General features: G+C 54.9%; 1 protein-coding gene across 1 annotated transcript in view; it reads right to left on the bottom strand.

Moving 5' to 3' along the window:
* LINGO1 (leucine rich repeat and Ig domain containing 1) overlaps positions 1 to 25,906 on the bottom strand; it is a 178,736-nt gene extending 152,830 nt beyond the window's left edge. The window contains exon 1 of the mRNA XM_029236258.1: positions 25,870 to 25,906. The gene's annotated coding sequence lies outside the window, so the exon portion shown is untranslated. The remainder of the gene's footprint in view (positions 1 to 25,869) is intronic.
* Between the last annotated feature and the right edge of the window lie 324 nt (positions 25,907 to 26,230).

The following is a 26,230-nucleotide window of genomic DNA, read 5'->3' as shown; positions in this document are numbered from 1 at the left end:
TCCTAGGAACAGGGACAGAGAGGTAAAGAGATGTGACAAAGGAGGGAAAAGATAAGGAAGTTAGGGGTCCCTCCGAGAAGCACAACACGTGGCTAATTGGAGTTCTAGAAAGGGAGAACAGAGAAAATAGAAGTCAGGAAATCACGAAGGAGTAAATCAAAAACTTTTCTGGAGCTGAAGAACATGAACTTCTAGCTTGAAAGGGCAGACCCTCACCAAGGCCCAGCACAGTGAGTTCTCAGAACATGGAGGGAAAGAGAAGGTCCTACAGGCTTCCAGGAAGAAAATCCCAGGTAGGATGCCCAGAATCTATGCCAGAGCAGCCGTGGACCCCTCAATACCAGCACCATAAGCAACGTTAAAGCAACAACTTTAAAGGGAGGGCCCCCTCTAAATTCTGGGAAAACAGATCTCCATCTGGAATTCTATACCCAGTCAGACTATCAATAAAGATTCGGGCAGAAGGAAGAATTTTCAGACGTGCAAGGTCTCAAAACATGTACCTCCCACGCACCTTTTCTGGAAGCTATTGGAGGATGTGCTCCACCAAAATGAGAGTGTCAACTAAGAAGGGAAGCAAGACATCCAACGCAAGAGACGTGAAGGGAACCCAAGTAACGGAGGGGGCCCATCCCAGTGTGCCTGCAGCACGACGGGCATCTAAATAAACTGAATTGGAGCAGGTCAGAAGGCTCAGGGAGAAATTTCATCCAGAAGATGAAATTGATAGAGTACTTTACGTGTTTACTTATGTTGAGAGGAGATTACCCAACTGGGGGAGAATTGGGAATCGAATAAGTGATAAGTATTTAAAAAAAAAAAAGGCCCTAATCCCTCCCACCCCTCCAACCCTGCAAGAAGATAGTTATAAGCTCCAGGGAAAACAGAGCTGTCAAGAAAGGAAAAGTAGGGCTTCCCTGGTGGCGCAGTGGTTGAGAGTCCGCCTGCCGATGCAGGGGATGCGTGTTCGTGCCCGTGCCCCAGTCCGGGAAGATCCCACATGCCGCGGAGCGGCTGGGCCCGTGAGCCATGGCCGCTGAGCCTGTGCGTCCGGAGCCTGTGCTCCGCAACGGGAGAGGCCACAACAGTGAGGGGCCCGCGTACCGCAAAAAAAAAAAAAAGAAAGAAAGAAAGGAAAAGTAATCAGAGTATTCTATGTGGCTCAGCTGGGAAGCTCAGCCGACCAAGAATGTGGTCACTGGAGTGGAAGCAGGGGGATGGTGATCAATTGGAACTAAATCCTCAGCTTCTTTTTTTTTTTTTAATATTTATTTATTTATTTTTGGCTGTGTCGGGTCTTAGTTGCGGCACGTGGGATCTTTTGTTGCAGCGTGAAGGCTTCTCTCTAGCTGTGGCGCGCAGGCTTAGTTGCCCACGGCATGTGGGATCTTAGTTCTCCGACCAGGGATCGAACCCGCGTCCCCTGCATTGGAAGGCGGATTCTCAACCATCAGACCACCAGGGAAGTCCCTAAATCCTCAGCTTCTATAGTAAAAGTCACTAGGTAATGCCTGAAACTAAACCAAGGAAGCCAGTTATTTAGAAGAAGGGAAGTAAACACACAAACTATCCACAAAAAGGTTGAACGAGTTTGCTCCAGAGGAGTGGCAAATGGTCCATCCCACCAGCACCCCAGCCTCCTGGCCAGCTCCTGCCTCCACTCCTGCTGGGTTTCAACAGCTGGGCCCCTTGCCCTCTGTCAAAGGGACAGCAGCAGGTCCCCTGGGGCAGACAGGGAAGCCCTCAGCTTCCTCTTCCTCTGCCTCTTCTCCCTGGTTGGGGGCTTCCTGAGGGTGGGGGTCTGTCCAAGCCCGCGGTCTACTGAGTTTTTCTTTCCACTTTTCATTCAACAAATAGTTACTGAGCACCTCCTCTGTCCCAGGCACTGGAGACAGGGCTGTGAACAAGGCAGCCGGACATTAAGCAAACAAAGCAATAAATACAAATTGTGGGGAGAGCCGTGAAGGAGGAGAGCCAGGTCTGTGGAAGGAGAACTCTGATTTCTTCATGGGGACACTGAGGGGCAGACTGGGATGGTGACAGGGACACAAGTCTCCTGTCTAGAAGGAGGAGAGGAATAGGTGGTGGGGAAGGAGAAGCATGAGTCTCTACCCCCATCCCCCTCACCCGCTCCCCTCTGCTCCCCACCCATCACCCAGAGCTCTACCCCCATCCCCCCTCACCCGCCCCTCTTTGCTCCCCACCCATCACCCAGAGCTCTACCCCCATCCCCCCTCACCCGCCCCCCTTTGCTCCCCACCCATCACCCAGCCAAGACCAGGGCCAGGCTTGTCAGAGGACAGCAGGAGAGAGAAATTCACGGCCCAAGCTTTTAATGGAAATTGATGATTGATGCCCACCTTGCCAGGGTGTTCCACACCCTCAATTCATTCCTCTCTCAGGTCAGATGAGGCACCTCAGCCAAGTGGGGAGGGCGGGGCAGCAGGCTGTGGGCGCAGGGTCCCTCTGCCAGAGAGTTCTCTCTGCCTGCTGCAGCCCTGTCACCGCAGGTCTTCCTGCCCTGTCCTTCCTCCATGAGCCCTGCTTTCATTCAGGTCCCCCTTGCTCAAGACCCTTCCACGGCTCCCACTGCTCTCGGGGACAGTTTATGGGCTCTGGCGTGCAGTCCCGGCTGCAGCCTGCCCCAGGCCAGGCTCATAGCCACAGAGCTGAACTAGGGGCTGATGACCGCTTAGCACCATCCTGGCAGAAACAGAGGAGGCTTCCCATGGCAGGGCGAGGCTCAGAGCAGGAAGCCCCCACCAGCTGCCACAAATTCAGCAAAGGCCTCCAGAGGGGCCATGCTAAGCCGGCCTTGGGATGAGCGGAAGTCTGCCAAGAGCTCCAGGAGAGGGCCAAAACCCCACTTGGCCCATCCTACCTCCAGGGCTTTGCTCTTGCTGGGCCACTTGCCCAAGGGCCCTCCCTTCTCCCCCCCAGTTAGCCCACTTCAAGTCCTCCTGAGGCTGCTCCTTCAAGCAGCTTTCCATGACCTCTCAGTCTCCCTCATGACTTGGGCCTCTCTCCTTCCTCCCCTAGCACAGGGCAGGTGCTTTGGGAGGTCTGTCGGCCGACAGAGTGGCCAGGGTCAGCAAGGGGTCAAGGAGGGTACCTTCCCATGGGAGGAATCGCCCTCCTTCCCTGCCATACTCCAGCTTGGGCTGAGCAATGTCAAAGCCGAACACAGCCATGGATGGAGGCAGGGGAACTGACACGGAGAGAGAACGAGGGAAGGAAGCCAGCCCCTCAGCCCCTCGCCCACTGCTGTGGACAGAGACCGCTGTGTGGTGCCGGACCGCTGTCATCCACTTGCCTATGCTCCCTCCCTCACCTCACACCATGAGCAGAGATGGTCCCTGGGGAGAGAGGTCAGGGCGGACCTGAAATAGCCACCATCACCCAGTACCTCCTAGGTACCAGGCACCTCACGTAAGACCTGCCTTTCGTTACACGCTTACTCGGCGCTAAACGTGCAACATACGTGAGCTTGTTTAATTCTGAGACCCTGCTGTGCCCCATTTTCCAGTTGGAGAAATTGAGTTCCAGAGAGGTTTAGTGACTTGCCCACAGTCACACTGTGGTTAGTGGTGGGGCTGGGATCTGGGGTCAAATATGCCAACCGGGGGAGCTTAATTCTTCCCAGGGACCTCCTGAGATGGGGGTCCCTGGGATGAAGGGACATACAATTTGGGGCCTGCATCCCAGGAAGCAAATTAGCCTTCGTGCTCTCAGCTGGAGTGGCGGTGCCCAGAGGGGCAGATCATTGCTGCCATCTATCACTCCCCATAGATGGGGAAACTGAGGCTCTGGGAGGTCACAGCTAGGAAAGGTGGATTCAGATCCAAGCCTGACTCCAGACCCAGGGGCTCTTCCCCAGGAACGATTCATCCTCCTCAACTGGGCAGGAGTCAGTAGGCCCTTTCTGAGCCCCTGGACTGGCCAGGGCTGGGCTTAGCCATTCCGGGCCAGGGACACAGGAGGCTGAAGCTCCCAGCTTGGCCTGGCAGGCTGCCGCCCAGGGCCAGAGGGAGCCCAGACACCTGCCCCCTTCCACCCCCTGCCTTGGCCAGTCAAGTGGGTGGGCTGTGAAGAAAGGGGCTGGTCCCACCTTCAGGCTCCCAAGTGAGGACTGCGACCCTTCCCTGGGCTCAAGTCACCCAGAAAGCTGAAGCCCACACCGCACCCAACACAACATCTCCTCACCTGCAGGCACCTGGTGAGTGAGACAAAGTCAGAGGATGAAGCCAGATAGAGGTGGGATGAGAGCATCACAGCCCTGGGGGAGGAGCAACCCCGCTTCTCGAGTTGCGCCAGGGGCTCCAAAAATCCAACCTCTTGACAGTCGAGGACCCTGGACCTCAAAAGGTCTGTGATTCCAAGATTTCATGCTTCTCAGAATTTTACATCTGCCATCACTTTTGAGCACTGACTAATGTACAACATCGTATGGCATTTGCCCCCTCCACCATCCCACCAGGAGGTGGGTTTTAACTCACTTTTCTCACGGGGAGCGGGGACTTGCCCAAGGTCACCAGTGAGGAGAGGCAGGCTGGGTCAGACTCTGGTGCACTGACTGGAGCCGCTATGCACTCAGCCCACGGCCCATGAGCCCTCACAAATCCCACTGTCCCAGATGGGGCGGGAGGGGAGGGCAGAGGGTCTGCAATAGATTCCTCTGACCTAGAAAACCAAGGGTCTGAGAGCCAGGATTTCTCAGCCCCGGGATTCTCTACTGAGAGTTCTCAGAGGGTAGAAAGGAAGCGCCCACACTGCCCTGCCCTCCGAGACCTTCTCCAAGCTCTAAAGAGCTCACAGTGTTGATGGAGTGCCCCGTGCAGGAGCTGGTGGGGCTGGGCCTCAGGGCCCCGGAAGCCAGGCCAGGAGCCTGGGGCAGCACCCGAGAGGTAGAGGGGGCCAGCAGGGACCTCGGAATCCACTGCCACCCCTCTGCCTGCAGGATGCTGTCGGGCCCATTCCACAGATGCAATAACTCGGGAAGGAAGATTCTGGGCTCAGCTCCACATCCTGCTCCCATCCCAGCTCTGGCCCTGAAAATCTGTGGGGGGTTAGGCAGGCTGCCTGCCCTCTCTGGCCTTGAGTTTGTCTCTGTTCAGTAAATTGGGTCATCCCTCTCCAGCCAGGCTCCGGGGTCTGGTGCTAGCCCCGCACTCTGATTCAGAGGCCACTGGGAAGATGGGATGCCCATCTCCACTATGGGTCCTGCCTCTAGACCTGCAAAGAACACCATTCAAGCGGCATCCTCCGTGTGGAAAGAAGAACCCTGCAGCCCTTCTTCTAGACCAGTGTGACCACAGGTGTTCTGGGGCCAGGGCTGGCCGGTAGCCTGGAGACTCTGCTAGCTTCTCCAACCTGTGCTCCCTGTCCCTGGGAGTGACCTGGGCAGACAGTCCCACTCTGGCTGGACCCCCGCACACCCCTGGTCAGGCAGCAAGATGGAGTAGAAAGAGTGTGGAGTTTGGTGTCCCACAGCCCAGGTTCAAAGGCCGCCCACCAACCCCTCCAATTCCAGAGCAGTTTGGGGCAAGTCTTTTAACTTCTCTCGACCTCCTCTCGATTTCCTCATCCACAGATGGAGCCCACAAGCACGCCCCTAAAAGGAGGGGATGCATGTGAGCAGGCGAACCCGTGAGATGGAAGCGGGAGACTCTGCCCATGCCTCCCTGAGCAGTCAGCCTGCCCTCAGGTCCTGCCAACCTGATACCTCGGTTCCACTTTCAATGCCCAAAAGCCACTGACAAAGGGGGAAATCTGTAGTTTAAAATAAAGTGGAATTTGCCTGTCATTAAAATGAAGTTTGTCACCTCTATCATAAATTGTCCCTCTCAGCTGCAGGAAAAGGTCCATTAACACATTTCTTTTCCTTCTCCAAATGATGTGAGAGTGGGTAGGTTTGAAAATCCCTGTGGACAGTAAAAAAAGCCAGATAAGCCCTCCCCCCTACCACCTCCAGCTGCCCCCCAGAAGCCAAAAAAATCATTGTAATTATCTGGCTGGGAGCATCCTCGGGAGAGCGCCTTAGCAAGGTTGTTAAGGCACTAATTAGCAGGAACCAGCTTCAGCTATGGGGGTTGGGGGCCAGGGGAGCGGCCTTCAGCCTCCCCCTCTCCTCCTACAATCCCCCAGCCTTCCACCCACTCAGCTTCACCTGGTTCATGGGCACTTGCTCTCAGAGCCCAGGTACCTGCAATAGCCCTCTCCCTTTGAGGCCTCAGTCTCCACATCTGAGCTATGGAGACTGATCCCTGTGACTGCTGAGGACTCACAGAGCCCTGGATTCCTTGTTCCTGGGAGGCTTTGACACAGACAGAACGATAGAGCATGGAGGGGGCAGGCCAGTGGGGGGAAGGGGTTGCCCGGAGCTCTGAGCACTTTCAATTCCGATGTTAGAACAATGATGCCCTATATTTAATGAGCACCTACTATGTGCAGGGCTTGACAGAATGGACTCTTAATCTGGGCACAAGAGCCCCACGAGCTCGTCCCTCCCAATGTCCTTTACAGATGAGGAGGCTATAGTCACAACAAAGTTGAGTGACAGCTAGTAAGTGAGATCCGAACAGAGACCGGGAAACTGAGCCTGGTCCCCACCCACCCACCACCCTTGGAGCCCATGCATCCCAGCCCCTGACTCCACAGAGAAAGGACATGTGATTTTCTAGCACCTTCCAGCACAAATGACCCTATGAGAGGGAACTACTACTGTACAGTGATATACAGAGATAAAGGCGCTCCCCGGGGTCACACAGACCAGGAGAGTGAGGATTTTAAGAATAGTGTCCCTGCTCCCACTTCACAGCCCTGGAAACTCACTTGGGGCCGGGCAGCCCCCCAGAGGCCCTGCCCGGAGCAGAGCTCTCCTCCAGTGCCCTCACCTGGGAACCTGCATGAGGCGCAGCTGCGCCTCCATGGTCTCAGAGACCCCATCTGTCATGCCTACTCAGTTGTCTCCAGGCCCCACCCAACCCTCCCTTAAATCCTGAGAGCACCCCTCGGCTCCTGCCAGCCCTCACAGACAATATCCCTCTCATTCCCACACCTCCGTGGCTCCAAGGGGGTCACTGGGCCATGAGCTCTGGGAGGGCTCCCAACCTCTCCTGAGATCCAACCACCAGAGCAGTTCTGATCCCTGCCCTGCCAGACCTTCTGGGGGCTGCAGGCCAGCCCATGCCCTTTCTGGGGAGGATGGGTAAAGGGAGCCGGAGTCTGCAGAGGGGCAGTCTAGGGGGTGGTGAGATTGTGCAGGGAGGGTGCCTCAATTTCCCAGAAGGTTTTCTTGGCTCCTTAAGTGAGCAGGGAAGTGTGGGCCTTCACTCACACGAAACGATGGCCACACCCAACAGGTCTGTCTCCCCTGCCTGATGCCCACTCTGTCCCCAGCCAAGCCCTCCAGCCCCTTGCCCACTTCACCCAGGGCCTGCTGCCCCTCAAGCACCTTCCAGCTTAGATTCCGCCTCAGAATCAAGGAGCAGCCGCTACCCGATTCCACTCACACCCCCACGGACACCAGAGTTTGTGGGGCATCCTGCAGGAGCCCTGTTCCAACCACCATTGCCCAATGCACACACACACACACACACACTCATACACACGGTCCCGGGTGCCTGCCCCAGGCAGAGCATGAGCGCCCACCACCCACACAATCCATCTGCCACCCAGTTCAAGCCTCTGGTATCAGTAGTGAGAGCAGCAGGCCAACAGGTCACGGGGCTGATTGCCACTCAGCAGCGGCAGATGAAAGGAAGCTTCCTGACCCTGGGCTGAGCCCTGACTGTGCACAGGGATCAACGATGGGGATATGGGTACTCCTGGGATTCTAGCCTCCCCCTTTACCTGGGTTCAACTGTCTGCAGAGGAAAGTGGCCAAAAGGGGCTGGAGTCAGTGCCCGGCATCAGGCCCTAAGGTTCTTCCTCAGCAGCTCCCAGCCCACAGCCTCAGTGCTCCTTGCTCCTGCCCAGAGAGGCCAAGGGCTCTATCTGAAGTCACACAGCAAGTCAGACACAAGCTGGCACTAGAACGCGGGTCTCCCATCTCCCGGACCTGGGACTCAGATGCAATGCACATTGTAATAGGGGCAGAGCCACAGACACAATTCTCATGTCATGGGCCATCTTATCTCCTAGAACTCAGGATGACAGTGCCTGCCTCGGGCCTAGAAGGATAGGCCCCAAATTCTCCCCTTTCTCCATCAGGAATTCCTTCTCTGGTCTCCTTGGCCATGGTCATTGAGCCCCTGCTTGCATACTTCTGATGAGAGCAAGCTCACTACCACCCAAAGCAACCTGTCCATCTGTAGCTCTAATTGGGATGCCCCTGGCCAGACCTGGCTCTGCCATGGGGCAGTTGGTGGCCATTGCAGGTCGGGGTCTGGGGAGAGGGCTCTGGCCCCTCAGAGATTTCTGGACGACAAATGCAGCCCTCGAGCCTACCATTTTCCAGGTCCCAGTCCCTCCTTGCCTTCTACTTCCTGTTAGTGTCCCGGAGGGCCCAGGCGGAGGCCCAGGCTGGAGCACCGACTGGTCGGTGGCTGAAGACTAGTTCCTTGCTCTCTTAGGTAAAGCCCTGGCCCCAGAGGCTCTGGCAGTGTGGGTCCATCACACTCAGCCCTGGACAGGGCCCTGCATACCAGGCACGACCAAGCCTCCCCAGTCATCTCCTCCTTCACACCAGACTCCCTGCTCCTTGTGATACAGCCTCCCACAGCCTGAGCCAAGGCTCTCCAGCACTCTGCCCTGTGTCTGTGTCCCTCCAGGCCTAGAAAAACATTGTGTCTCCCTGCCAGCTTGGCCTGTCTCTGAGGTTGGCCCTGGGCCAGAGGCTGGAGCGTCTCCCCCAAACCCTGGCCAGCCGCAGGCACCCAACTGTCGCCCTAGATGCCCAGTTCCAAGCCCCCATCCCTCCATCAGCATCCCCGCCATGCCCTCATTAGCACAGCCGGCTGTCCCGGAGCCCCAAGCTTGCTGAGTTACAGCCCATCCATCCCTTCCAACGTCCTTGCCACCGCCACCGTGGGCCCATATTATGGCATGCACATCTGCCAGACTGTGGCCGCCACCACTGCCACCGTTTCCAGGGAGACAGACTCCGTTTATGACATTATCAAAAAGTCCAGCCCCTCCCTCCCCCTCCCACCTCTTAGCCCCACCTCCCTTTAGGAGGACGAAGATTTGGGCTGTAAATATCACTGCACGTCTTACCTGCAGATTCTAATGGGCCTGAATACATTGCTGCTACGGAGGGCACCACAACCAAAAGCACGCGGCCAGCGCGTGCTAATAGGTGCATTAAGGCCTCACTCTGGCTACCCTGGCCACCCTCCCTGCCACACCCAATGCCACTGGAGAGTCCCCAGCCCACCCCTCACCCATGCACCCCCTGTTTCCCTCTAAGCCCTAAAGCAGAATCTGCTCACAGTAGAGGCGGGCTGGGGATGGGTCACCAACCCAGGGCTTTGCGGGAAGGAAGGTAGAGAGCTGGCCCTGACTGAGCCCCCAACTTGGGGGCCCCAACATAACAGACCCTTTACATATCGGCCACCAAGTCCTTCTCCCAGGAGCCCCGCAGGCAGCTAGTGTTAAGAGGAGAAAACTGAGCATCTAAGGTCACACAGCTGGGGAAGCTGGGATTCGAACCCAGAACTGGGGACTGCAAAGCTCCTTCCACCATGGTCCTGGCCCCCCAAGGCCTGAGGGTTAAAAGCTGACATGTTATAAGCATTTTACATGTTTACATGTAATAATTTAAGCCTCACAATGACCCCATGAGGCTGGCACTATAAATACACCCATTTTACAGACAGGACACTGAGGCAGAGCCAAGGCCACATGGCTTACAGGTGGAGGAGCCAGGATGCAAAGCCAGGCAGGCTGGCCCCAGAGCCCAGCTCTTAGGGGCTCTCCTCAGAGCAGCGTTCTAGCCTGGCCAGGTGAGGTGTTCCCACCACTCCGGGAAGACTCAGCCCCTTCCCTGCACCCACCCCACAGAGATGGGCCTTGTCACCGAGATAACACTAGAGGAGCGAAGCCCAGGCGCTGGGCCTGACACGTTGTAAGGGTTCACCCTGCCTTCCGCAGCCCCCAGTCTTAATCACAGGGGAATCATGAGGAGCAAATGTTCAAGAATTACTCATCCATCAAGGGCTGGGCAAGTGGTACATGGCAACATCATCATCATCATCATTATTATTATTATTATTATTATTATTGTCATTGCTATCATCACAGCAGAGGTTTGACCCCATCATTGTGGGCTTTCTGACCTCATGCCCCACAGGAGGGCACACACTCCCTCTCTCCATGACCCCGGGACACTGAGGGTGCTTCACTAACTCTCTAGGCCTGTTACAACTGTATTCATTTCCAAGGGCTGCTGTCAAAATTACCACGAACTTGGTGACCTAACAGAAATTTATTCTCTCACAGTTCCAAACTGGTTTCACTGGGCCAAAATCAAGGTGTCAGGAGGGCTGATTCTCTCCAAAGGCTGTAGGGGAGAATCCATTCCTGGCCTCTTCCAGGTGGCCTCCAGCATTCCTTGGCTTGTGGCCACATCACTCCAATCTCTGCCTGTGCAGTCACATAGCCTTCCCCTCTCTGTAGTCAAACCTCCCTCTGCCTCCCCCTTATAAGGACATTAGTGATTGCATTTGGGGCCCACCCAGACAATCCAGAATAATCTCCCCATCTCAAAATCCTTAATTTAATCACATCTGCAAAGACTTTTTCCATATAAGGTAATTTTCACAGGTTTTAGGGATTAGGATATGGGCATCCGTGGGAGCCATTATTTAGCCTACCACAGTCACCAAATACCCAACTCAACACCCCTCCTGGACAACTAACAGGGGCATCAAGCTTCACATTATCACAGCTGAGTGCCTTACTTTACCCCAAGCCTGATCCTGCCAAAGTCCCCATTTCAAAAGTAGTTGAACCCCCATCTGCACAGCTGTCGAGGCCAAAAACCACGGGGTCAACTCTTAGTTCCTCCCTTTCTCTCACCCGGGATAGGTGATCCACTGTCAACAGGTCTCACTGATTTTCCCTTCAAAATTGATCCAGGATCTGACCATTTCTTGCCACCCGCACAGCCACCACCTGGTCCAGACACCATCCCTCTCTCCTGGATTACTGCAACAGCCTCCTCCCTGCGCACCTGCTTCCACAGTGACCTCAACAAGGCAGCCAGAGGGACCCTTAAAACCCAAGTCAAGGTGTCACTCTGTCAAAACACTGCAGTGGCTCCCGACACACTCAGAGCAAAAACTTCACAATAGTCTGCAAGCTCTGGCCCCATTTGCTCTCAGACATCAAGTCCCACCCCTCTCTCTCTCCCTCCCCACTGTCCTGCCACTCAGTCCTCCTCCCTTTTCCTCACACAGGCCAGGCATGCTTCCAACCTGGGGGCCCTTGTTCCCTGGCCTTGAATGCTCTCCCCAGGTATCCACGTGGTTCCCTCACCTCCTTCAGGTCTTTACCTAAAGTCTTCTCAACGGAGCACTCCCACCGCTGACGTTTCCTTTTTTCCTCCACCTTGATTTATTTTTTTTCTCCTTGACATTATCACGATCTAACACAATACGTATTTTGCTTATGCATCTTGTTTAATGTCTGTCTCCTCTGCTAGAATGTAAGCTCCACGGAGACAGCCTCCTAGGTCCAAAAAGTGCCTAGAAAGTAGGTGCTCAGAGATAATCATGGAACCAGGCACTGAGGAGGTACTGGGACCCAGTGGTGAACCAGACACAGCCCCTGACAAGGACCATCCAGGGTATCAAACACAGAGACAGGGAAGCACAGAGTGCTGTGGGAGTTCAGAGTAGGGAGAGACTAACTCAGCCCAGAGAGTTGGGGAAGACTGTACTTCAGAGGGTTTTGCAGAATACATAGGAGTTCACTGGCCGGATGAGGAGACAGCTTTCTACCTGGCAGGAGAAACAGCTGGTACAAAAACAGGGAACAAAGTAGTAAGACCTGTTCTTGGTACAAGGGAGAAGGCAGGATGTGAGGCTAAAGGGGTCAAGCAAGGGCCAGGTTCGAAGGACCATGAAGAGTAGGCCAAGGGAGTTGAACTTTTCCCTGTGAGCAATAGTGGGGACTGAAGGGAAGGGCGTGGCAGGTGTGGATGTCTGGAGGCTCCCCTACCGTAGATGACCAGCAAGCAGCCTAGATGTGGGGAGAGGCTGGGGTACAGGGCCCACCTACCAGGTACCAGGGGAAGGAGTAGGAAATTCCCTCAAACTCTGGCCTCAGCCAGGAAGCAGCTCAAGCCACAGTGACATTATGGGGCCCCAGTGTGCCCAGGACTGTGCTGGGAGGAGACCTTGGGGAAAATTAAAGCCAACAGTTTACAACAAATTCTAGACTGTGCAGCTTCGATGCAGCCAGGGAACAGGAGAGCAGGGATGGCATTATGCATGGAATTGTATCCCTCAAAGTTCACATGTTGAAGCCCTAACCCCCAGTATGACTGTATTTGGAGTAAAGAAATAACTAAGGTTAGAGGAGGTCATAGAGTGAAGCCTTAATCCAATAAGATTAGTGCCCTTATAAGAAGAGACACCAGAAATACCTCTCTCACCCTCTCTCCCTCTCTCTACGCCCCACTCCTCACTCCCTCTGCCATGTGAGCACACATCGAGAAGGTAGCCATTGCAAGCCACAGAGATTATTCTCACCAGAATCTGACTGTGCTGGCATCCTGGTCTCGGACTTCCAGCATCCAGCACTCTGAGAAAATTAATTTTTGTTGTTTAAGCCACCTAGCCTATGTTATAGCCACCCAGTATTTTGTTACAGCAGTCAAGCAGACTAAGACAAATGTCAAAGTCAAGGAGAGCTTCCTGGAGGAGACAAGGTTTGGGGCCATCCTAGGGCTTGAAGACAGCTCAGATCCTGGCTGGCTGGCCCTGTGGTCACACGGCAGACCCCAGCCAAGGCCCTCCTTCATCTGGCCTGCAAAGTCTCAGCAGCTTCTTTGCGGTTTAATTCCTCTGCTGAGGAGCATAGAGGTAGTTGCAGGATTGATGGAACTTTACATCTTCCATAAAGTATAGCCAGACCCCTCAAGACAGGGGTAGGAAGTTATGTTATGGTTCCTGAGCACCGGATACCCGCGTCCCCCTTCTGCCACCATGAAAGGTAACTCAGCCTGGCCCGAGCCAACCAGTAGTCAACGTGAAAGGGCCTCCCCCCAACTCAGGATCCCACCCCTAAGGGGGCTGCCTGCACGTGGAGACCTGGGCTGGACTCTGAATGACAGAAATGATCAGGATATGCAGAGAAAGAAAGAAGGTCTATAAATAAATATACATTTTTATAAAACATGTTTAATTAAAGTGGATTAAAATTAATTTGCTTTAAGAAAATTAGAAGTGCCCTAGAGGATTTCAGAAGCAGGGCAGGAGACCCTGAATCTAGAGGCTCCTTAGAAGGGCCTGGGAGTGGGATAAGGGGGGGGCGCCCATTCCCTGCTCATGGTGTCCTCAGAAGGAGGTGGCTCCCATTTACACAGCACTCTGTACACCTCAAGGTGTGATCCCGTGGGATGGCAGTCACGTTCAGCCTCACTTTGCCAGGGAAACTAAAGCCCAGAAAGGGCAGTGATTTGCCCAAGGTCACACAGCACAACTGTGGCAGGGCTCAGTGGGAAGCCGCTGGTCCTTTCTGCCAGCCCTGGGCATTTTGTTCGTGCTCAGCACTCCAAAAGCCCCTCACCGCACATACAGGCCCCGCTCCCCGGCCTGAGCCGCTGCCCCCCAGGATCCTCCCATCTGCAGGGCGGGGACTCTTGCTCTGTGACAATCTGGCTCCTCTGAGGCCTGGCACAAGGAAGGCGGAGGGAAGCAGCCTGGGGGTTGGGGACAGGAGGCAGAAAGGGAAAGGACCTGAAATCAACAAGTGTTCCAGAATTTTAAGCAGTTTTTGGAGGAAAATGAGGAGCAGGTTCAGCTGTAGCAATTTGCTCCAGGGGAAAATTACGTTCGCATGCTCTATTATACAGAACAGAAGGAACATTTGGTGGGTTGAATACTTGTTAATTTATTTCTCTGTTTGTTAATGGGCCTGACGCATGCGCGTGCTCACGTACACGCACCCCAGGCGTCAGCAGATGGTGCCCGGCTCCGCGAGTTTTCCTGCCACCTTCCTATGAAGTATCACTCCTGTTCTTGCTGTCTCCTCCCAGTGTCGACGCCGGGGGTCTAGAGGGAGGCAGTGTGCAGTTCAGGGACTGAAGTGAGATAAGAGCCCCTCAGTTTTCCTCATCTGAAAACTGGACTTGGCAATGAGATGACCCAACGTGTTTGACCTTGGAACGAGTATAAAGAGATGCAAGAAGTCATTTTGAGAGTGTCTAGAGACACGCAGTAGGTCCCCACAGGGCCTGAGGGAATGATGCTCCACTGGACAGCTCCTCGGCACCTCAACCCAGCAAGTCCAAATGAGGATTGTCACGCTTCTGCCTGGCCCAGAATCCTATCTCGGAAGTGGGGCCACTCAGGCCAAGTTGACCTCCCCAGACCTGGACTCTCAGCCTTCCCCCCACACGGCCCATCTCCAGCATCTCCCCTTCCATCCATTTCTCACCATCCCGAGTCCACCTTCCTCCCCGCTGTGACCCCACGGCTCCCCTCCAGATCCTGCACCCACCTGCCCACCAGGCTCCCTGCTTTCCCTGCCACTGGCTCTAATCCATTCTCTCCCCACGGTGGCCAGAACGGAATTTGAAAAGCACGTCAGATCCTGCCACTCTCCTGCTTAGCTCTCTCCAGAGCTTTCCCCACCCGCTAGTGCTCCGAATAAAACCTGCTACTGGTAGGGCCTCCCCTCTCCCTCCTTCCCTATCCACCAGCGTGCTGTCTTCCTCCTGGTCTTCACACACACCCAGCTCCTTCCCATTTCCAGGCCTTAGTCTTTCTCTTCAGGCACCTGGAATGCCATTTCTTCTCAGACTTGAGGTCACCTCTTCAGAAAGTCCTGCCTGGATCCCTCCCCCTCCAAAGCCACTCAGCCCACCCCAGCCACTCCCTGTTTCATGGCCCTGTTTACTTCCCTCCCAAAATCATCACAGTCTGACACTATTGAAATTATCTGAGGTTTGGCTCACTGCCATTCCCAGAAGAATGGAAACCATCTGAGGGCAGGTGAAGCACGTGTAACTTTCCTCTATCCACAGAACCTAGAAATAGCACCTGGTACTTAGGAGGTATTTTATAAACACTTGAATGAATGAATGAATGAAAAGACAGGTCAGCTCTAAGCCAGAGGGGTTAGTGAGAAGGGGGCCAGGGCTTCCTGTCCCCGTTGTCTTCTGTCCCAGCCTTTGAAGGGTGTCAGCACCTCTTCAACTGAGAAAAGGGAATGGGTAGGGATGAGGTTTATGGAGCAGCACCTATGATCCGGGACCTTTTCTCTAAACAATTTCATGAAGCAGTTACAGACCTGAGACTCAGGCCTGAGTCCTGGCCCCGCCACTCTGTGCAACTTGTTTGACCTCTCTGAGCCTCAGTTTCCTCATCTGCATAATGGGGATAATAACAGGACCCATCTCCTAGGACTGTTCTGTGGGTGAATGAGATCTTGTTTTCAAAAATATGAGACGAGGGATTTCCCTGGTAGTGCAGTGGTTAAGAATCCGCCTGCCAATGCAGGGGACACAGGTTCAAGCCCTGGTCCGGGAAGATCCCACATGCCTCGGAGCAACTAAGCCCATGCACCACAACTACTGAGCCTGCGCTCTAGAGCCCGTGAGCGGGAACTACTGAAGCTCCCGTGCCACAACTACTGAAGCCCTCGTGCCTAGAGCCTGTGCTCCACAACAAGAGAAGCCACCGCAATGAGAAGCCCAGGCACCACAACGAAGAGTAGGCCCAGCTCGCCGCAACCAGAGAAAGCCCACACGCAGCAACGAAGACCCAATGCAGCCAAAATTAATTAATTAATTAATTAAAATAAATAAATTTTTAAAAAAATATATGAGACGATGATGATGATAAAAAGATCCCATCTCTTACAGATGAGGAAACAGGAAAGGTTACGCGTGCTGTCTGGGTCCCATAGTTGGAAAGTGGGGAGCTAGGACTAAATGCAGACTTGCCCCCAGAAATCAGGGCTCTTGCCCCTGTGCTGGTTACCCCACCCCCACTGGCTGGGAGTGGGGAGTGGAGCACAGGAGGCCTGTCTGTCATTTGTGCCTCGGTGGTTGTGTTCCTTTATGTTCCCCACGTGAACTGGCTTAGCCTCCCATTCCCCCAGGTTCAGCACAAAGACATTTCAGGAGGCTGGGAGTGCTGGCCAAGGAGAACAACGTGGCTCCCACCCCAACCCCCATGCCTGAAGCTAGGGAGCTGGGGAAGAGGCAGTGGCCCAAGCCCTGGACAGGTAAACTGAGGCAGCCTCAGAGCAAGTCTGTGCAGAGACTCCCCAGGATAGTCTAAGGTGGAGGAATGGGCAGGCCTGAGAGTCAGGAAATCTGAGAAGAGTTGGCCCACACAGCAGGGGAGGAGGAATACCACTTAGCAAACACAGCCCTGTCCCCCGGGCCAAGGGCACAGAGCAGGGGGAGGTGGCAGGACTCCAAAGGCCCTGGGGCGGGGTTCTAAGGACAGACTCGGGGCACACGCACTCCCACTCAGACTGGCTTCTGGGTTTGGAAGGTCATCACTGAAGGTCCAGAGGCCTAGAGGTAAGGCCGCCCTAGCAGAGACCCCGCTCAGGTCCAGCAAATGAGGGACGCCGCTGCGAAGAGCCAAGGTGCCTTCCGCTTGCAGCCACGCACGTTAAGAATTATTCCTCTCGCCAGCAAACAATTTGTTACAATATCCATCGCACACTTTTCCTAGCTGGGTGCCCTCCCATACATCCTGAATTAATCCCGGAAGTCACTCCATTCATTTAGGACACACCTGAGTGTGCCTCCTCTTTTATTAGGGAAATTTTTCATTGTTTTGAAGCACTCATAGGTTTTAATCTGGGGCTGAGATTTTAAAGCCTCCTTCAGTGGCTAAGACACATGAGTAGGCTTGTGGCTGGAAAGATTACCTCTGTCCTCAGATCTGGAAGGGCCTGGCAGGGGCCACCAGACCCTCTAGAGGAGGGGAGCAGAGTACCTCCTCTCCAGGGAGCCAGGGACTGCAGACCTCAGTGCTGTGTGGCATTGGGGCACACCCTCGACCTCTCTGAGCCTCCCCAAGAGAGGCAAAGTCAAGGAAGACGGCATATTTGGGTGTCCCTCTACTGAGCCCACCCAGAGAAATCTGGGAGATCATCACCTCTAAAACCCACAGCCCTGGGCAGTAGTGTGGGGCCACTGAAAAAGCTAAAAGTTTGGAGTTCATCAACTATATTCCAAAAAAATTTTTTTAATAAAATAAAAGTTTGGAGTTCAGATCTGAAATGACCTGGGGCAGGTGAGTCATTAGCCTCTCTGAGCCTAGCTTCCAACTCCTCAGGATGAGCTAAGTGCCACCCCGTCTCTGGGCTGTTGTGCAAGCCCAAGTTCAGAGCAAGTCTGACTCAGGGCCTGGCACACAGTGGGTGCTCAATAAGAATTACTCTCCTGGCCCTCCCAACCCACCACAGACCCCTCCCACTTCTCCATCTCTCAGTCTTGTGGCCCTCAAGAAGCCAGACCCCCTGGTTCCCTAATCCAGGCTTGAGGCTGCCCTCAGGCTGTGGCACCTCCAGCCAGAGCCTCTCCGCAGGCCCATCCTGCCAGTCTGGTTATCTGCCACCAGCCTCCTCCCAGGCCTTGCACGAAGTCTCCATACCCCCCACCCGAGGCTCTGGGGCCTGGGGAGTTCTGTATGTACACAGTGAACCCCTGCCCCCCGCCACAGGCCCCATCCCATGCCAGGCTCTGTGCTGGGATTCAGGCTGCATGTTTGCTGCCCCCTGCCCTAAATCAAGAGACAGCTGTCCCACTCCCAATTTCTAGTCCCCCACCACCACCAGGGGTCCAGGGCTGGGACTTCTCTGGGCTCTGAAGGCAACCCCCTCCCACCCCCCACTCCCCACCCCCATTACCATCCCCTTCCTGGTCTTTGCTCACCCAACCAGGCCTGCCCTCTCTACATCCCTCCCTGCCCCACCTCCTTCCCCAAATCTTCCTGAACACTAAGGTCCAGCTTCCTCCAGGAAGCCCTCCCTGACTTCTCCAGCCCTCATCTCCTTCCCTTTCCTGTACTCCCAGCATTTCTCCTCAGTCCCGCTAAGTTCACATTGCTACCCAAAAGCAGGAACTATGTCACCTACTCATTTCGTGGCCACCAAGCCCAGTACCACTGGGCATTCAGGAAGGATGGGCTCATTAAATGATTCAGAGGGAAGGGTGTAGAAGACTCCCACTGATGGAGTACATACCTCTGTGAATAGGTCTCATCATGCCCATTGAGCTGATGGAGAAACTGAAGTTAAGAGAAGTGAAGCACCTACCAAAGCAACAGGGCTGGCAGCCTTCCCACCCTGGTGCCCTCCCCTCCCCAGGCTGCTGGATGGCCCTCCCTGTCCCCAACCAGCACATCACCTGCTCCCAATTATCGGCCCAACCCCAGGACTCCAGGGAGCACTTGCACGGTTGATCGACCTTTTGGAGGGGCCTGGCTCTCACGGTTCTGGGTATTTACACAGACAGCCTTGCTGCGGTGGCTCCCGGAAAGTAGGACATGTGGGGGGAGGGTAGGAAAGCAGGTGCAGACTGAAAACACTCCCGCCATCCTCCACACCACCTGGACAGCGGAGCTACCCGTGGCATGGTCTCCTCAAATGACCTTGACAGGTTCTAGGGGCGGAAACTGTGGGGACTGGGGTAAAGGCCTGGACTGCCCGCTGAGGGAAAGGCCTTGGCCAACGTCCCCTCCAACTCCTCTCTGCTCAGTGACCTGGAAGACCTCGGGGTACATGGGAAGAGAAGCCCCTTTTTAGCAAGCACCCCTCTCTGCGTCTAGGGGTCACTTTACGTCACTGCTCCCTCATCTGTAAGTGGGGTTCAGGAAATAGAGGCCTCCACATTCTAGACACTCAGGGAAACTAGGCTGTCTTATCCCAGCAGGATCTGAGGATGCAGCCCTCCTGAGACACCCAGCAGACATTCGGCTCCAAGCAGGACAGATCTGGTCTCCCAGGAAACCAGCTGTGTAGCACTGAGTAGGGGTGCCAAGCTGAAAGGCAGGTGGACACACCCACCAAACAGCTACAAAACCACACCCAGGATGTTACCACGGAGCCCAGGGTCTCAGAAGCCAAGAGGTGCTGCCCCCTCTGCAAACTGTCTGCTCCTGAGCACAAGGTCAAGTCCTGTTCACCACTACAGACTGTCATCACCACACCCCAGCCTCCTCCCAACTCTCTCCTGGCCTGAGTGGAAGAGGACAGAGGGTTCACAGTAGAAGGCACCAGCGTGTGGCGTTCAGGCTAGAGCCAGAGGGGCGTAAGGGCTGCAAGGGGTGGAGGTAAGGACAGTTTCCCCCTCTTTGCCCTCCCCATGCCAATCCCCATCTCCACCGCTGAGCAGAAAGGAGCTGCACCCCACCCCCATCACACACAACCATCATTCTCAAGGCTGGGGGCACCCGTCTTCAGTGTCCCCCACCCTCTCATCTGCAGCTCAGGCTCCACTCTGTCTCTCTCCAAGCCCAGCTCAAGCACCTTTTATTATTCAGAAGAGCTTCTTGATTGAAAAGGCCTCTAAGGCATCTCGCAAATAAGAATCCTTTAATTGGGAAGTTGTTAACTTCTCAAAGAAGAATTTTAATTTTGCTTCCCCACCATCTCCTCTCCCCGAAACCTATGAAAACTATGGACTAAAAGCAAAGACTAACAAAGCCAAACACCCCAGGCACCCTGTCCCGAACTGCACAGCGCCCAAGGCGGCAGAGGCAGAAGTGGCAGCTGCCCCCCCAACTTGCACAGACCCCCCCCCCGGACCCCCACCTAAGACTGTGCGAAGGCCTTGACCTCTCCCTTTGGGCATGCCTGCTCCATACCCCCCTCACCATCCACACAAAGGATGGCAGATGACTGAGGGGTTAATAGGATGACAGGGCACCCAGACAGGGCAGGGACTGCGTCTGTCGGGTTCCCAGAGCCAGACTCTCGATGCACATCTCCCCATAATCTCCTCTGCTGTCCTCTATCACACTGTCCTGTAGCTGATGACTTTAAATTATATTTATTGAGCATTTACTATGTGCCAGACATTGCTCTAAGCCCTTATGTGCACCAACCGACTTAATCCATACAAGGCTATTATTACTCCCAATTTACTAATGAAGAGACTGAGGCCCAGAGAGCTTAAGTAAATGGCCTAAATTTACACCATTAGTGAGAGGCAGAGCTGGGACTGGATTCCAGGCAGTCTGACCCCAGAGTGGGCATAACCTAAAGTGCCACCTTCACCCGCCCACCCGCCTCCATGGCCTGTGCGCTCCTTGAGGACCAGGGCCATAACCATCTCATCTCTGGGTTCCTGGGGACAGCACAGAGCCTAGCAAACAGCCCGCACTTAAGAAATGTCTGCAAAAGGAAAGCACTTTCCCAGTGGTTCTCTCCTTCGAGCCTCACCAGAGGCCTGTGACAAAAACAAGCAGGCAAGATGGTCCCTGGTTCACAGTCAAGATAGACTGAGGCTCAGAAGTGAAAGCAACTGCCCCAGGTCACCCAGCTAGCGGGTGCAGAGGCCAGGGAGCTCCTCCTTCAGTCCCGACTGTGCGTACCTGCCTTCCACCCTGAGTGTACAGGGACTGGGCTGCTACCGTCCCACACCAGGTACCATGTTCCTGGGCCCCAATTAAAACCCCGGCCTGAGGGCTTCCCTGGTGGCTCAGTGGTTGAGAGTCCACCTGCCGATGCAGGGGACACAGGTTCGTGCCCAGGTCCGGGAAGATCCCACATGCCGCGGAGCGGCTGGGCCCGTGAGCCATGGCCGCTGAGCCTGCGCGTCCGGAGCCTGTGCTCCGCAACGGGAGAGGCCACAACAGTGAGAGGCCCGCGTACCGCCAAAAAAAAAAAAAAAAACCCCGGCCTGAAACAAACACCAGGAAGCCCTGGGGTAGGAATCTCCTCTCTCCATCCCTGACAGCTCAGGGCAGCCTCAGCACTACCTTGTACACCTCAAGGCATGAGATGCTCACCACCACCAGGGCTTCCCGGTCCACTGTTCACTGCTCTGGAAATCCCAGGCTAGTCGCATGCTGTTACCAGTTGAGTTTTGCCCCTCAAATTTATATGTTGAGTTTCTAAACCCCAGTACCTCAGAATGTGAGCTTATCTGGAAATGGGGTCATTGCAGGTGTAATTAACTAATTAGGATGAGGTCATACTGGAGTAGGGTGGGTGTGGCCAACCAGTATGGCTGGTGTCCTGATAAGAAGGGAAATTTGGACATACACATACCCAGGGAGAACGCCATGTGAAGAGACACAGGGGGGAGATGACCATCTATAAGCCAAGGAGAAAAGCCTGGAATAGATCCTCCCTCACAGCCCTCAGAAGGAACCAACCCTGCTGACACCTTGATTTCAGATTTCTAGCCTCCAGAACTATGAGAAATAAACCACCCAGTTTGTGGTTACAGAAGACCTAGGGAGGGTGAGCTGACAGCAGTTTCTCCAGGCTGGTAAATCTACATAGCTGTCTGCAAGCCTGGGGTAACAGGCCCACCCATGGGCAAGGAGCCCCCATGGGCTGGATCCCTAAGCAGTAAGGCCCAGATTCCTCCTCTACATGATCTTGTCCAGGCTCTGAAGCTTTATTTTTTATCTTTTTTTTTAAATAAACTTATTTATTTATTTGTGTTGTTATTTATTTATTTATTTTTGGCTGTGTTGGGTCTTCACTGCAGTGAGCGGGCTTTTCATTGCAGTGGCTTCTCTTTGTTGTGGAACACGGGCTCTAGACACGTGGGCTTCAGTAGTTGTGGCTCATGGGCTCTAGAGCGCAGGCTCAGTAGTTGTGGCACACGGGCTTAGTTGCTCGGCGGCATGTGGGATCTTCCCAGACCAGGGCTCCAACCCGTGTCCCCTGCATTGGCAGGCGGATTCTCAACCACTGCGCCACCAGGGAAGTCCCCAGGGTCTGAGGCTTTACACACACCCTTCCCCCCCGCACCCCCACCCTGGGTCAGACTGCTGACAACTCCTTCCTTTACACGCCCACCCCAGCCTCTGCCCTCAGCTGCAGCTGTACAAACCCACGGTCTGTGCATCCCCTCCACGTGGATACTGGCATTTCAAACATACCACTTCCAAACAGGACTCTTCCTTTCCCTTCCAAATTCATCCTTGGTCCCCTGAGCTCAGCTCAGTCAAAGGCTCTACCAGCCACCCTGTTCTCAGGCTCTGACCCCTCACAGCCCACAGTCCATCCTTCAGTACCCCTTCAGTCTCCTACCCTCGGCCACTCCTCCCCATCCAGGCCCAGTCCCCCAGCTCTCTCCGGACTGATGCTGGGGCCTCCGCATGGGCCTACCAGCTTCTACTCTTCCCCCCGACCCACAACCCCCTCCCCAGTTTTTTCCCCATGAGGCTGTGAGAGGGAGCCTGTGAGCCATTCCATTCACACTCTCTAACAAGAGGCCCCGCAAGCCCATTTCTCAGCCCTTCTTCCCCACCGGCTGCTCCCTGCTCAGAGCCTATCCAGACCTCCAGGGGCCTATTCCCTCTCCTCAGGTCTCTGCTCACAGGGCAGCTCAGCTGAGAGGCATTTCCCAGACCACCCTGCAGAGAACAGCTCTCCCGCATGCTCTCTCCCTTTTCCAGCCTTATTTTTCTCCACGGCTCTTATTATTCCCTAACCTTTATTATGAATTTACTTCTCTGGTCATTTTCTGTCTACTCTGTTAGAATTTAAGCTCTGTGAGGGCAATGACCTGGTCTAACTTATTCACCTGTGAATGCTGGGCACATAGAACAGTGCCTAATACGCAGCAGGTGTTCGATAAGTACGTGTCGAATGATGAACGAGCCATGGAATGAATGAATGACTTCAGTAAGCATTTGTGCAGCACCTGGTATAAAGGGAACAGAGGGGCAAATCAGGCTAGGTCTGCCCTGAGGTCTGTGGGGAGAAAGACCCACGCCCATAGGTAATCCCGCCCAGCATGTGAGCAGTGCTGGTGTGAACACACGTGCACGGGGAAATGAGGACTGGGAGGGGGCTACCAGATGGGCCCAGAGGTCAGGGAAGCTTCCTGGAAGAGACACCCCACCCCCAGCCTCCCTTCCTGGCTCTCCAAGGTCATGGGCCACCTCCCACCCTCCACCAAGGGGAAGAAGGGAGGCCTGTCTGAGCTGCAGCACTGATTCAGAAGTCAGTAAGTGTTCAGAGCTGGTGTGTGTGTCCCTCCTGCAATGAGACCTGGGCAGGGCTCACCAGAGAGAGAGGGGGGCTTGAGTTAAATGCCATTGATCCCTCCAGGGAGCGAGAGGTCAAGGGCTGTGGCATCTGGGACCCCCAGCCGCATCTGCCCTTCCCCACTCCACCAACCTGCCCCCTCCCCTCCGACCACAGGAGCAGCCAGAGGAGGCAGGAGACGGCAAAGAAAGACCTGAGCTCCCTCCAGGGCTTTGCTTAGTCAAGTCTCAACTCCTCAGCAGGTCTCGAAGGCTCCCGGTGACCAGCCCTGCCCCCCTCCTGGGCACCTCACTCCACAAACACTCCAAAGTCCCCCACCTCTATACCTCTGCTTAGCCTGGACCCTCCTCCTCCCCCAATCCTTTTCCACCCATCATAACTCTACATACGTCATCTTGTTCATCCAGGAATTCTTTATGATGACACACCACGGGAAACAATCAAACCCCACCACAGAGAATTGGTTAAACATGCTACGGCACACACAGGCTGGAACATTACACTGCCATTAAAAATCACATTACAGGGCTTCCCTGGTGGCGCAGTGGTTGAGAATCTGCCTGCTAATGCAGGGGACACGGGTTCGAGCCCTGGTCTGGGAAGATCCCACATGCCGCGGAGCAACTAGGCCCGTGAGCCATGGCCGCTGAGCCTGCGCGTCTGGAGCCTGTGCTCCGCAACAAGAGAGGCCGCGATAGTGAGAGGCCCGCGCACCGCGATGAAGAGTGGCCCCCACTTGCCACAACTAGAGAAAGCCCTCGCACAGAAACGAAGACCCAACACAGCCATAAATAAATAAATAAATAATCACATTACAGAAGAGTATTTAATGATGGGAAAATGATCTTAGTATAGTATTAAGTGCAAAAGGCAGGTTAGAAAACAGTAAGTGCAGTTTGATCCCAATTATGATATAAATATGTATTTTGTAAAAGACTGACAGGTAAAACACCCAAGTGTTCACATTTTCTATGGAGAAATGCAGGCTTTTTTATTATCAGAGAAACAGAACATTTTAAATGAATCCTCCAGCCTTCCAGGCTCAGCTCAGGCAGCCCTTCTTCAGGGCTCTCCAGCCCCCCAGCTGAGAGGGGCCCCTGTTAGTTCCCCTGTCTCCCTGCCCACTGAGCTTCCCGGTGCCTCACACTGTCGCCTAGCCAGCGGGAAGGCTGCTGCAGCCCCTGATGGGGAAGGGGGGGGGGGGGATGGGCAGGGCCCAGCCACCTCCTCCCTGACGCCCCTGCCCCCAGTCCTCCCATCACCCCTGGCTGCCTTGCAGATAACCCTGACCACACCCTCTCTCCCCATCTCCCAACAGCAATTACAGGTTAAACTGGAGGGGCTAATCAGCTGCTCATTCCACCCGGGGCTCACTGACTAGCAGGAATATTTTGATGGAGGTAACTGGACTTCAAAACGAGCCCTAGCACCCAGGAAGGAAATCCAGCCGTCTGCTCCCTGCCACACCCCGCGGCCTCCTGAATGGGAGGACAGTGTCGGCTGAGCCGCAGCCATACCACAACTGTCACCCAGTCCTTCAGCAGAAGGGATTGAGGTCCACTGCCCTGCTGAGCCGTGAGGTCTTCTCTCTCTGAAAAATGGGGTTAACATTCCAGTCCAGACTGCTGCCCTGAGCCCTCCCCCGGTGCTCCTTCTGTGTAGCAAACTTTCTCAGGGGTCACAGAGGCCTGTCCAGAACAAAGCATTGGCCGGGAAAAAGGGTGGAAGTCACCTGTTCAAAGTCACAGGCAAGGCAGCAACCCAGACCCCCCTACTTCCCCATCTACCACCTCTTTGGGACTTGCTATAGTTTCTCCACATCCCCTCACGTGAGACACAGAGTGGGAAGGTCTGTCACCTCCTACATTCTGGGTGTCCTGCTCCTTGTGATACAGTCCAAGAGGCCATCTACTCTGCTCACACGGAGCCAAGGTCACCTGGCCACCAGTGCTTGTCACATGCACACACCTGGGGCTGAGCCTCACCCTGCCTTGAAGGTGTGTGGATCCACACATTGCCTCTGGCTTGGAGCCCCATTAAATTCCACACGTTGGAGCCAGTGCCAGCCTCTTGACAGTTTCCTGGACCCTGATTGTCTCAGTCCACACGTTCCCACTCCCTCCTGACCTAGAGTCATGCACACATTTGTTCAACGATGGGACAGAACCAAGGACAGAGCCCTTCAGCTCACCATTAGAGACGTGCCATGCCACGTGGGAACCCATCAGCTGGCACGCCCGTGAGACCGCATCACTCAGAAAAATGACCCCGGCTTCTGAGCTGGCTGCCAGGGCCCTGCCATAGCAAAAGCACTACTGGGAGGTGGCCCAGCCAAATCAAACCTCCTGGACTTGAATTCACGTGGGATGGAGAGATGGGAACACCCCCCAGAAAGACTGCCCCTCGATGGCCTTCCCACAGCCTCTCCCTTGGGGACACCACATCCACCCCCCATGGCCCACGCCAGCCCCGCTCTCCCAGCGGCCCAGAGCAGCTTCTTACCTCAGGTCGGGCAGGCGTTTGGGGAGTGCAGCTGCTGGGGGATCAGCCTGGTTTGACCCGGTCTCTCTCTTTGCCTGGGGGCACAGGAGCCTCAGGGCCTGTGGGAGCAGGAGGCTGTGGGAAAAGGAGATGGGCCGTCAGCCAGAGCGGAGGGAGCAGCAGACGGCAGTTCTGGGGAGCAGCGGGGGGCCATGCACACAGGGAGTCTGCTCCCACCCGGCTGGGCAATAAACACTCACACATCTCACACACACACACACACTCTCCCTCTTGCTGACACACTCACACTTGCACACTCGCACGTGCCCTCACTCATTGGCACACTTGTGCTTATACACACTCACGTGCTCTCACATGTACA

Source organism: Monodon monoceros, unplaced genomic scaffold (genome assembly GCF_005190385.1).
Source record: "Monodon monoceros isolate NGI ecotype Baffin Bay Population unplaced genomic scaffold, NGI_Narwhal_1 Super_Scaffold_21, whole genome shotgun sequence".
In the NCBI taxonomy this organism is placed as follows: Eukaryota; Metazoa; Chordata; class Mammalia; order Artiodactyla; family Monodontidae; genus Monodon; species Monodon monoceros.
This window is presented reverse-complemented; position numbering and strand designations above follow the sequence as displayed.